General features: G+C 40.3%; 1 long non-coding RNA gene across 1 annotated transcript; it reads left to right on the top strand.

The window, feature by feature from the left end:
- Nucleotides 1-11295, top strand: LOC126079074 (uncharacterized). The gene is made up of 3 exons (XR_007518190.1): nucleotides 1-421; nucleotides 8229-8354; nucleotides 10526-11295. It is a non-coding gene; the product is annotated as an uncharacterized LOC126079074 (long non-coding RNA).
- The last annotated feature ends 214 nt before the right edge of the window (nucleotides 11296-11509 follow it).

The raw sequence follows: 11509 nt of genomic DNA, 5'->3' as shown, positions 1-11509 counted from the left end.
GAGAAGCTGCAGGAAGAAAGAAGAGGGAAGTGAGGAGAGAGTAGAGGAGGCAAGGAACCTCCTAAAAGAGCTGTAACATGGGTTGAGAGCTGTAACACTGAAGAGAGTGAGAGGCCAGGAAGGGGCCTGAGCAGCAGAGCTGACAGCAATAGGAAGCGGGACCAAGAGGAGCCTGTCCTAAGGAAGCTGAGAGGAAACCACCCTGAGGGTCCAAGAGGAGGTCCATCCTCAGGGGGCCAAGAGGAGGCCTGTCCTGAGAGAGAGAAAGAAAGAGAGGACTGCATGATTAAGAGGTGCTGAGAGAGCTGTCTTGCACTGAAGAAGGGAGACTTTGCTTATATGCTTCCTGATCCTGATCCTAAGAACAGCCTGTTGATTCTGATTCCTAGTTGTACCCTGTTCCTTAATAAACCACTTAACTGTAAGTATGGTCTGTGAGTTCTGTGTGGGCACTGCAATGGATTATTAAACCCAGAAGAGAAGAGAGAGTGCCATGGCAGAGATGGCTGGTGTCAGAATTGGTAAAAAGATTGAAGAGTGGAGGTATGTTTGATTTCCACCTCATAGGGATCAGCCTTGGGCTGGTCTTGATTTGTATCATCACCCCTGAAGTTAGACAGGTTCTGATACTGCTATTACTACTACCTCCATTTTACACCCATCAATTGCACTTGATTCTTGAGCACTGTTAAACCCTTGGTTTCCAGAGAACAGATGTTTGTCCTAGAGCAGTTATAAAAGTTGTCAGGGCAGTGTTGATGGAGAGAAAGCTCCATATCACCCTTTTATTTAGAGCTAGATTCTATATAAGGAATAAAAAGACTATGAGGAGGGAATAGTAATAGAGACATTATTCTCTCTTTATGCCATTGATCAAGTCAGAATCCAGGAAAGAGGTGGGTGCTTTGAAGAAAGGGCCTGGGCTTTATAAGGTAGACATTTTTTTTTTTTCTTGTTCACCTTACCAGTGATAAATTTGAGTTTGTGTGAAAATATAGATGGAAATGTAGTGAAGTGGTCAGATCCTTGAAGAATCAATATTTCTCCTTCTACTTGATCTCTTTTAAAATATTCACTTTATTTTTTATGAAATTATACATAACAAAACATACATGCATTCAACAATTTTTACATGTGTGGCTCAATGACATTGGTTACATTCTTCACATTGTGTTGCCATTGTCGTTATCTCTACCTATATTGTTTCACCACCCTTAACTTGAACTCTCTGCCCCCTAAACTTCTCAGCTGTGTTTTAGAGTGATTGTTGTCAATTTGATCTCATACAGATAATTCTTTAAAAGAGCTCAATGCTCAAGGCAAGCATTCTTTACTTATTGAGCTAAACTGTTGTTTAAAGATGACTTTGTGGAATAGTTTCAGTTCGAGGTTTAAAGATCATCTCAGGGTAACAGATTCAGGGATTCCTCCAGTCTCAGTGGGTCCAGTAAGTCTGGATTCTATAAGAATTTGAAATTCTGCTCCACATTTTTCCTCCTTTTGATCAGGATGCATCTACTGGGTCCTTGATCAAAATATGATCAAATATAAATAAATGTTTACTGTCAAAAAAAAAAAACCCATTGCTGTCAAGTCGATTCCAACTCATAGCAACCCTATAGGACAGAGTAGAACTGCCCCACAGGGTTTCCAAGGAGTGCCTGGTAGATTCAAACTGCCTACCTTTTTGTTAGCAACCAAAGCTCTTAACCAGTATGCCACCAGGGTTTAGTGTAAGGAAAGAAAAAAAGAGAGACAAGGTAATGTGAAGATATGATGTCTGATATAGGTGGAAAGGCAACATCAGAGGTTAGGAAGAAGGATGTGGTACTGCTAACATCTCCCTGACGGCCTGATGACAACATTTGTGGTTAGGGAGGTGAGAAATGAAAGCAAAACCCATGCTTAAAGGGACCATACATATATATATTTTTGCTAGCTATTCTCAGTAACAAAAGGCTGTTTTTTTTTTTTTATTTATTGTGCTTTAAGTGAAAGTTTACAAATCAAGTAAGTCTCTCAAACAAAAATTTATATACACCTTGCTATATACTCCAGGAAACCCTGGTGGCGTAGTGGTTAAGTGCTACAGCTGCTAACCAAAGGGTCGGCAGTTTGAATCCGCCCGGTGCTCTGTGGAAACTCTATGGGGCAGTTCTACACTGCCCAATAGGGTCGGTAGGAGTTGGAATCGACTCAACGGCACTGGGTTTGGTTTATATACTCCTAATTGCTCTCCCGCTAATGAGACAGCCCGCTCCTTCCCTCCACTCTCTCTTTCCGTGTCAGTTCTGCCAGCTTCTGACCTCCTCTGCCCTCTCACCTCCCGACCAGATAGGAGATGCCAACATAGTCTCAAGTGTCTACTTGATCCAAGAAGCTCATTCTTCACTAGCATCTTTTTCTATCCCATTGTCCAGTCTAATCCCCGTCTGAAGAGTTGGCTTTGGGAATGGTTCCTGTCCTGGGCAAACAGAAGATCTGGGGGCCATGACCACCGGGGTCCTTCTAGTCTCAGTCAGGCCATTAAGTCTGATCTTTTTATGAGAATTTGGAGTCTGCATCCCTCTGCTCTCCTGCTCCCTCAGGGGTTCTCTGTTGTGTTCCCTGTCACGGTAGTCATCGGTTGTAGCCGGGCACCATCTAGTTCTTCTGGTCTCAGGATGATGTAGTCTCTGGTTCATGTGGCCCTTTCTGTGTTTTGGGCTCATGGTTATTGTGTGACCTTGGCGTTCTTCATTCTCCTTTGCTCCCAGTGGGTTGAGACTGATTGATACATCTTAGATGGCCGCTTGCTAGCATTTAAGACCCCAGATGCCACTCTTCAAAGTGGGATGCAGAATGTTTTCTTAAGAGATGTTATTATGCCAATTGACTTAGATGTCCCCTGAAACCATGGTCCTTAGACCCCCGCCCCTGCTACACTGGCCTTTGAAGCATTCAGTTTATTCAGGAATCTTCTTTGCTTTTGGTTCAGTCTGGTTTTGCTGACCTCTCCTGTATTGTGTGTTGTCTTTCCCTTCACCTAAAGTAGTTCTTGTCTACTATCTAATAGTGAATGCCCCTCTCTCTCCCTCTCTCCCTCCCCCCTCGCGTAACCATCAAAGAATATTTTCTTCTCTGTTTAAACTATTTCTCCAGTTCTTATAATAGTGGTCTTATACAGTATTTGTCCTTTTGCAACTGAATAATTTCACTCCTCATAATGCCTTCCAGATTCTCCCATGTTATGAGATGTTTCACGGATTCATCATTGTTCTTCATCGATGGGTAGTATTCCATTGTGTGACTATACCATAATTTATTTATCCATTCATCCGTTGATGGGCACCTTGGTTGCTTCTATCTTTTTGCTGTTGTAAACAGTGCTGCAGTGAACATGGGTATGCATATATCTGTTTGTGTAAAGGCTCATAATAGGGTATATTCCAAGGAGTGGGATCGCTGGTTCGTATGGTAGTTCTATTTCTAGCTTTTTAAGGAAGCGCCAAATTGATTTCCAAAGGGGATGTACCATTTTACATTCTCACCAGCAGTGTATAAGTGTTCCAGTCTCTCCATAACCTCTCCAACATTTATTATTTTGTGTTTTTTGGATTAATGCCAGCCTTGTTACAGTGAGATGGAATCTCATTGTAGTTTTGATTTGCATTTCTCTAATGCCTAATGATCATGATCATTTCCTCATGTATCTGTTAGCTACCTGAATGTCTTCTTTAGTGAAGTGTTTGTTCTTATCCTTTGCCCATTTTTTAGTTAGGTTATATGTCTTTTTGTAGTTGAGATTTGCAGTATCATGTAGATTTTAGAGATCAGGTGCTGATCAGAAATGTCATAGCTAAGAACCTTCTCTCAGTCTGTGGGAAATCTTTTTACTCTTTTGGTGAAGTCTTTGGATGAGCGTAGGTGTTTGATTTTTCGGAGCTCCCAGTTACCTAGTTTTTCTTCTGCATTGTTAGTAATGTTTTGTATACAGTTTATGCCATGTATTAGGGCTCCTAACGTTGTTCCTATTTTTTATTCTATGATCTTTATCATTTTATGTTTTGTATTTAGGTCTTTGATCCATTTTGAGTTAGTTTTTGTGCATGGAGTGAGGTATGGGTCTTGTTTCATTTTTTGCAGATTGATATCCAGTTATGCCAGCACCATGTGTTAAAAAGACTGTCTTTTCCCCATTTAACTGATTTGGGGCCTTTGTCAAATATCAACTGCTCATATGTGGATGGATTTATGTCTGAATTCTCAATTCTGTTCCAGTGGTCTATGTATCTGTTGTTGTACTAGTACCAGGCTATTTTGATGACTGTGGCGGCATAATAGTTTCTAAAATCAGGTAGAGTGAGGCCTCTCAATTTGTTCTTCTTTTTCAGTACTGCTTTACTTATCCAGGGCTTCTTTCCCTTCGATATGAAATTGGTGATTTGTTTCTCCATCTCATTAAAGAATGCCATTGGAATTAGGATCAGAATTGCACTAAATCTATAGATCACTTTTGGTAGAATAGACATTTTTACAATGTTAAGTTAAAGGGACCATATTTGATGATAATAAAAGAAGGCATAAACCATGCCAGACAGCCTTAGGTATGGAGAGAAAATGTTATCACATGATTTAAGAACTCTGGGAATTCCCTACTTTTTCAGCCACTCTCATTCTAAAATTTGTCCATTAGAAATTCATCATTTATGGTGAATGTCTTAGTCATCTAGTGCTGCTATAACAGAAATACCACAAGTGGATGGCTTTAACAAAGAGAAGTTTATTCTCTCACAGTTCAGTAGGCTAGAAGTCCAAATTCAGTGAGCCAGCTCCAGGGGAAGGCTTTCTCTCTCTATCGCCTCTGAAGGAAGGTCTTTGTGATGCATCAGTCTTCCCCTTGTCTGGGAGCATCTCAGTGCAGGAACCTCAGGTCCAAAGGACCCCCTCTGCTCCCGGCTCTACTTTCTTGGTGGTATGAGGTCCCCATTCCCATGTCTCTCTGCTTGCTTCTCTCTTTTATATCTCAAAGAGATTGGCTTAAGATACTACCTAATCTTGTAAATCTCATCAATATAACTGCCACTAATCCATCTCATTTCATCATAATAATAAGATTTACAATGCATAGGAAAATCACATCAGGTGATAAAATGGTAGACAATTATACAATCCTGCAAGGGAATCATGACCTAGCCAAGTTAATAGGTATTTTGGGGGTGACAATTCAATCCATGACAGCAAATGCAATTTGTTTATTGTTGTATCTACTTAAAATGCAATATTTCCTTTTCAGGATTCAAGAACACATTTCTGAGTTTTAGGCAAATTTAGGATAACGTGGTGCAGTAAATGAACAAACATATGGAAGAGTTACAGGAGATAAGATGGAGCATGAATCATTGAACAGTGGAAGATACGGAAGGACAAAAGTCTTAGCTAGGAGTCTCTGTTTCCAATGCCTAGAATAGTCCTGCACTATGCAGATGGTAACAGCCTTGCTTGCTGAAAGTGAAGAGGACTTGAAGCAATTACTGATGAAGATCAAATACCACAGCCTTCAGTGTCGATTACAACTCAACATAAAGAAAACAAAAATCCTCACAACTGGACCAATAAGCAACACTACAATAAACAGAGTAAATATTGAAGTTGCCAAAGATTTCATTTTACTTGGATCCACAATCAATGCTTAGTGAAGAAGCAGCCTAGAAATCAAACAATGTATTGCATTGGACAAATATGCTTCAAAAGACCTCTTTAAAGTGTTATGCAACAAAGTTATCTCTGGGCTGACTAAGGTGCGCCTGACCCAAGCCATGGTATTTTCAATAGCCTCATATGCATGCAAGAGAAGGACAATGGAAAAGGAAGACTGAATAAGAATTGACACATTTGAATGATGGCATTGGTGAAGAATATTGAATATACCATAGACTGCCAGAAGAATGAACAAATCTGTCTTGGAAGAAGTACAACCAGAATGCTCCTTAGAAGCAAGGGTGGTGAGACTTTGTCTGGCTTACTTTGGACACGTTATCAAGAGGGACCAATCCCTGGAGAAAGACGTCATGCTTGGTAAAACACAGGCTCAGTGAAAAAGAGGAAGATCCTCAATGTGATGGATTGACACAGTGGCTGCAACAGTGGGCTCAAACATATCTACTATTGTGAGGATGGCACAGGCCCAGGCAAAGTTTGGTTCTGTTATACATGGCATTGCTATGAGTCAGAACTAACTCGTTGGCACCTACCATCAACAGAACAGTCCTGGAACTAGTTAATGCTCAATAAAATCTTGTGGAATTGAAAGGTTGGAGGTTCGAACCCACCAGCCACTGACATCTTTGCTTTTTAACATTTTAAAGAGGTCTTTTGCAGCAGATTTGTCCAATGCAATGCATTGTTTGATTTCTTGACTGCTCCTTCCATGGGTGTAGATTGTGGATCCAAGTAAAGTGAAATCCTTGACAACTTCAATCTTTTCTCCATTTATCATGATGTTGCTCATTGGTCCAGTTGTGAGGATTTTTGTTTTCTTTATGTTGAGGTGTAATCCATACTGAAGGCTGTGGTCTTTGATCTTTTTCAACAAGTGCTTCAAGCCCTCTTCACTTTTGGCAAGCAAGGTTTTGTCATCTGAATATCGTAGGTTGTTAATGAGTCTTCCTCCAATCCTAATGCCTCGTTCTTCTTAGTATAGTGCAGCTTCTCAGATTACTTGCTCAGCATACAGATTGAATAAGTATGGTGAAAGGATACAGCCCCAATGCACACATTTCCTGACTTTAAGCCATGCAGTATCCCCTTGTACTGTTCTAATGGCTGCCTCTTGATCTATGTACAGGTTCCTCATGAGTACAATTAAGGGTTCTGGGGAGGCGGGGCCAAGATGGTGGAGTAGTCAGATGCTTCTGGTGGTCCCAAAAAAGGTCTGAAAAAACAAGTGAATTGATTATGTATATGACAAGCTAGGAGCCCTGAATGACAAAGGCAAAGTTAAGAAACTGGACTGAGTGGCAGGGGGAGGGAGAGATGGTTCAGAAGCAGCAAGGAATTGCTGGGCCTGACTTGGTGGGAACCAGTGGCCCTCAGCTCTGATCCTCCAGTGTGACTGTGGTAGGGCTGGTGGTAGTGTTCTGGATGAAGTTTTCTCAGCCCCAGAGAGCAAGAGGCAGAGTCTACTCACCCCTCTGGCGTCAGCGAAGAACAGCGCTCTTGGCAAAAGTTAAGTGCTTGCATCTAATTTACTGCTCAGATCTAAAAGCACTCCTTTCAAAAGAACTCTCATTTATCTGATCCCTCCTTCCTCTGCCCCAAGCCCCAAGCCAGCTTCAGTGGCAATTGATTTCCCTGGGCCTGAGATAGGTTCTGCTGCATGTCCTGAGCCATTCTCCTGGCCTTGGAAAAGGAACAAATTAACAGATGGGGAAAAAATAATCTTCCACCTCTCCTAACCTGAGAACTCAGGGCAGAAGTGGCTCCAGTCCAGACATAAGCAGTCCACAGACTTTGAATGTCTTTCATCCTTGCATGGACCTGTGTGAGCCCATTTCAGCAGCTAGGCACTTGTTGGCAGGTGCAAGGGTGTATGCACCTGAGGTTTGACTTTAACTGTTCCAGCCATCTGGTGGAGAGGCAGGTTTTTGAGGTTCTACACCACTCTGCCTATTAAGCAGAGTCCTCACCTACCCACATCAGGGACCTGAGGACTGGTGGCTTAACCTATGCCACCTAGCCAACTGCGACAGGGTCCAAGGATAAGTGATGCCTCCCAGTCCTTACAGCTAAAAGCACTGGGTGCCCATGGTCCAGCTGCAGAGTGTCCCCAACTGTGCACTCTAGAGAACAAGGATGTGTGTTCCTCACAGACACTCAGAGGCTGGTTGTCAGCCCCCTGCCTTGCTCAGAGTGTGACACCCCTGGTGCAACCAGATACCTGTGCATACAGCAATCACCAATGCTCCTTTAAGGGCATAGGCGAGAGCCTGCACCATACACTCAGTGACTGACTACCTGGACACCTGAACTGAATCCATACAAGAAAAGTGAATGGACTCTTAGGCTCATATACATGGTAACAGCTCTAGCCATCTGGTAACAGGACATTAGAGCTTCAAAGGTGCCAATAATCAAGCTAGTTCACTTGAGCAGCCTATTTGGATATATCAAAACAAAACAAAGCAATAAGCTAGGACAAAGTAAGCAAGCATAAAATAAATAAATAAAATTAATATAATATCTTTTAGATGGCTCGGAGACAACAGTCAATACCAAATCACATAAAGAAGCAGACCATGATCACTTCAACAAGCTCCCAAAAGGAAGAATCAAGGAATCTTCCAGATGAAGATATGTTCCTGGAATTACCGGAGGTAGAATACAAAAGATTAATATACAGAACTCTTCAAGAGATCAGGAAGGAGATTGGGCAAAATGCAGAACAAGCCGAGGAACACACAGATAAAGCAGTTGAGGAAATTAAGAAGGTTATTCAAGACCATGATGACAAATATAACAGGCTGCAAGAATCCATAGAGAGAAAGCAATCAGAAATTCAGATTAACAATAAAATTTCAGACTTAGACAACACAGTGGAAAGTCAATGGAGCAGAACTGAGGAACTGAAAGTCAGGATTAGTGAGAGAGAAGATAAAACACTTGGCACCAATATATTTGAACTAAAATCAAATAAAATAATTTTAAAAAATGAAAAAAACCCTAAGAATAATGTGGTACTCTATCAAGAGAAATAACCTATAAGTGATTGGAGTTCCAGGACAGGGAGGGAAAACAGAAAAGACAGAGAGAATTGTTAAAGATTTTTTGGCAGAAGACTTCCCTGATAGCACCAAAGATGAGAAGATATCTATCCAAGATGCTCATTGAATCCACGCAAGGTAGATCCCAAAAGAAAGTCACCAAGACATATTATAATCAAACTTGCCAAAACCAAAGATAATGAGAGAATTTTAAGAGCAGCTGGAGACAAAAGAAAAGTCACCTACAAAGGAGAGTCAATAAAAATAAGCTCAGACTACTCAGCAGAAACCATGCAGGCAAGAAGGCAATGGGATGACATATATAAAGCCTGAAGGAAAAAAAAATTGCCAGCCAAGAAGCATATATCCAGCAAAACTGCCTCTCAGATATGAAGGTGAAATTAGGACATTTCCAGATAAACAGGAATTTAGGGAATTTGCAAAACCAAACTGAAACTACAAGAAATATTAAAGGGAGTCCTCTGGTTAGAAAATCAATAACATCAAATAACAACCCAAGGCTAGAACACAGGACAGAGCAACCAGATACCAACCCAGGTAAAAAAAAAAAACAAAACCAGGTAAGGAAATCACAAAAATAAATCAAGAGTTTTAAAAAATGCTCAAAACAGGGAAACAGCAATATCATTACATAAAAGATAACAAAATTAAATCAATAAAGAGGGACTAAAAAATGTAGTCATAGATCTTTCATATGGAGAGGAAGTCAAGGTGATATAGAGAGATAAAAGTTTGGTTTAAACTTAGAAAAATAGGGGTAAATAAATAAGGTAACCACAAATGAGACTAACAATCCTACACATCAAAATAAAATACAAGAAAAACATAACGCTCAGCAAAAACAAAATCAACAACAATGAAAAAGAGGAAAAGACAATATATATATATAGAAAAACTACTCATCAGAAAAAATTAAGTGGAAAAAAGAAACTCTCAACATCACACAAAAAAAGATATCAAAATGACAGCACTAAACTCATAAAAAAAACCTATCCATAATTATGCTGAATATAAGTGGACTAAATGCACCAATAAAGAGACAGAGAGTGGCAGAATGGGTAAGAAAACACCATCCATCTATATCCTGCCTATCAGAGGCACATCTTAGAGTTAAAGACGCAAACTAAAACACAATTAAGTGATCTGGAATTCTCATTCTTCACAATGTTATCCATAATTTGTTACAATCCACAGAGTTGAATGCCTTTGCATAGTCAATAATACACAGGTAAACAAATTTTTAGTAATCTTTGCTTTTGGCTGGGATCCATTTGACATCAGCAATGATATCCCTTGTTCCACATCCTCTTTCTGGCATTTCCCTGTCCATGTACTGCTGTAACCACTTTTGAATGATCTGCCGCAAAATTTTACTTGTGTATGATATTAATGATAAAAAGGATAGTGTTCAAAAATTTCTGCATTCTGTTGGATCTCCTTTCTTTGGAATGGGTACAAATATGGACCTCTTCCAGTTGGTTGGCCAGGTACTGTCTTCCAAATTTCTAAGTATAGACCTTCAAAAATTCCTTAGACTCATACTTTTTTTCTGAGAACCCCAATGATTTTCTGTCTGTTTCAGTTATTTCTACAATGAATATTGTTGTTATGAGTTGCCATCAAGTCATCTCTGACTTACGGCAGCCTTATGTATAACAGAACAAAACACTGCCTGGACCTGTGCCATCTTCACGAACTTTGATGTATTTGAGCCCAACAATGAATATTAATTGATAACTGTTATCTCCCAATCACTCTAATAGGCACCAGAAATGCGGAGCTGAAAGAAGATCTGGACTTCTTCCTTTCAGTAGTGCAATCTATCCATCTTAGCCAGGTATATTTCTCCTAGATCTCTACTGGATTGAGTCATGTTTACAGTTTCTCCTTCTTTTTCCTATATTTAAGCAAATGCACAATTCTTGTATGATTTTAAATGTGGCTCATGACTTCAGGTAAAGAGATAGGAGAATTTCCAAAGGAAAATGCATAAAGATGAAAAAATTGTAAAAGCTTTTCACAATTATTAGACTTCCACTTCTTGTCATGATGGAGTAACAAGAAGTGGATTTGCCTTCCCGCCACTGAACAACTTGAAAACTGGAAAAACATATGAAACAACAGTTTTCGGACATTAGACATAGGCAGAAGAGAACTGTATTACCTGAAAGAAGGGAAATGAAGTGAGACCTATGTTAACCCTCCTTTCTGTCTGGAGGCACATTCTGGAAGGCAGAGCAGGTATAGGGTCCAAGCAGAGCAAGGTGGTCACAATGAGTTGAGTCGGGGAAAAAACCTCAGGGAAGCTGTAAAGAGTATAGGGTTTCACGGAAGCCAAAAAAGCTGAAAATTGTGAAGCAGAGTTCCAGAAAGAGGGAGATATGAAGAAAAAGATCTCTGGGAATCAGAATAACAGTGCTTTTGACTCTTTGCTGGATTCTAAGATGTGCATGCAAAGGGTAAAACTCTGAATCCATGCAAAGAGTAACTGGACGGGGGGGTGAGCAGAACAAAAAAGAGCAAAGGATCTGAACAGGCTTGTCATCATTAGACATCAGGGAAATGCAAATCAAAACTACGATGAGATACCACTTGACACCACTAAGATGGCTAGAATTAAAAAAAAAAAGGACAATAACAGGTGTTGACAAGGATGCAAAGATACTAGAACCCTCACATATGGTTGGTGAGAATGTAAAGTGGTGCAGCTGCTTTGGGAAACAGTCAAAGTTCTTCAAACGATTAAA

Source organism: Elephas maximus, chromosome 1 (assembly GCF_024166365.1).
Source record: "Elephas maximus indicus isolate mEleMax1 chromosome 1, mEleMax1 primary haplotype, whole genome shotgun sequence".
Classification (NCBI taxonomy): Eukaryota; Metazoa; Chordata; class Mammalia; order Proboscidea; family Elephantidae; genus Elephas; species Elephas maximus.
This window is presented reverse-complemented; position numbering and strand designations above follow the sequence as displayed.